This window comes from Pygocentrus nattereri, chromosome 29 (genome assembly GCF_015220715.1).
Source record: "Pygocentrus nattereri isolate fPygNat1 chromosome 29, fPygNat1.pri, whole genome shotgun sequence".
Taxonomy (NCBI): Eukaryota; Metazoa; Chordata; class Actinopteri; order Characiformes; family Serrasalmidae; genus Pygocentrus; species Pygocentrus nattereri.
The window spans coordinates 4220632-4222325 of record NC_051239.1 but is presented as its reverse complement, the minus strand read 5'-3'; the positions used below and the strand labels follow the sequence as shown (position 1 = coordinate 4222325).

The 1694-nt window shown below is 41.6% G+C and overlaps 1 protein-coding gene across 1 annotated transcript in view; it reads right to left on the bottom strand.

Annotated features, from left to right (window-relative positions):
• Window positions 1-1536: 1536 nt before the first annotated feature.
• The window catches only part of LOC108415526 (H-2 class II histocompatibility antigen, E-D alpha chain-like), a 4283-nt gene continuing 4125 nt past the window's right edge, over window positions 1537-1694 (bottom strand). Inside the window, exon 4 of the mRNA XM_017688566.2 lies at window positions 1537-1694. This exon is cut by the window's right edge and continues 348 nt beyond it. The gene's annotated coding sequence lies outside the window, so the exon portion shown is untranslated.

Below are 1694 nucleotides of genomic sequence, written 5' to 3'. Positions count from 1 at the left end.
CACTCTGTAAATGTTTACATTCCCTGTTTATGTACAAACGGATAGAACAAAACTAATCCCATCTACCTGTTTTTTTTTTCCGAGTATAAAACCGCCCACATGTCCGGCTGGACACTAAAGGACGACTGACTGCCGAGCCCCCTGCTACCCACTTCAGACCAGCTGCCCACGCCTCAGCTACCACCAACCTCCTTGGATGAGCTGCCCACCCTACCCTGATGTTCTCATAGACTCCTAGATATTCCTAATATCAATATTACTGCTATTAATATTAGTAGTATAATCACTTGTAGGTAGTTTGACCAGAGGAGGATGGGTCCCCCCTGGTGAACCTGGTTCCTCCCAAGGTTTCTTCCTCAGTTCTGAGGGAGTTTTTCCTTGCCACTGTTGCCCCTGGCTTGCCCACTGGGGGGTTTCTGTACATTCTGTACTTTCTTTCAGTCCTGTGGAAACTTTGTCTTTTCTGAAATCCTGTAAAGCTGCTTTGTGACAACATCCGTTGTAAAAAGCGCTATACAAATAAATTTGATTTGATTTGATTTGATGAGCTGCAGCAGCGTCTCGTGATATTGGAAGTAAATTCATTTTGGATCAGTACAGATACTTTCCTTTAAAAGTTTTAAGTTGTCACACCAACTCCTGTTTAGAAGAAAAGATGCATCAAGATGTTTTTAAACACTATGTCCCCTCACTGTCCACTCTATTAGACACTCCTACCTTGTTGATCCACCTTGTAGATGTAAAGTCAGAGACGACAGCTCATCTGCTGCTGCACAGTTTGTGTTGGTCATCCTCTAGTCCTTCATCAGTGGTGACAGGATGCTGCCCACAGGACGCTGTTGGCTGGATATTTTTTGTTGGTGGACTATTCTCAGTCCAGCACTGACACTGAGGTGTTTAAAACATTTACAGTTTACAGTTATGGCATTTGGCTGACGCTCTTATCCAGAGCAACTTACAATTTGATCATTTTACACAGATAGGCCAAGGTGGTGTTATGAGTCTTGCCCAAGGACTCTTATTGGTATAGTGTAGGACGCTTGCACTGGTGGGGGATTGAACCCCAGTCTACAGCTTAGAAGGCAAAGGCGTTAACCACTACACTAACCAACCAAAAACTCCAGTAGCACTGCTGTGTCTGATCCACTCAGACCAGCACAACACACACTAACACACCACCACGTCAGTGTTACTGCAGTGCTGAGAATCCACCACCCAAATAGTACCTGCTCTGTGAGGGTCCATGGGGTCCTGACCACTGAAGAACAAGGAGGTGGTCATGATGTTATGTCTGGTTGGTGTATATATATATATATATATATATATATTCCACTTCTATTGAACAAGATTGATTTGGTTAAGACTTAATCTAATGTCTGAAGTCTTGAAAATGAGAAGTGAGACCTGAGATGAAAGCCCCCCCCAATCCTCAGATTATTCAATTCAAAGCTTGCAAACATGCTAACATTAGCAGATAGCACACTACACTCTGAGATGATGGTGATTATCCAAAAAAAAGTTTACAAATGAAAATGAAACAGTTAAAACAGCCCTTTAATCATGATTTGCTTTTATTTTACATTTGTGTTTCTTATTGTAACATTTGATCTGTAAAGTTTGTTTTCTGTACATTTCATTTAACTGCAGATTTCATTACAATAAGCTTACAGAGAAAAACAGCTGTTAAACAGTCA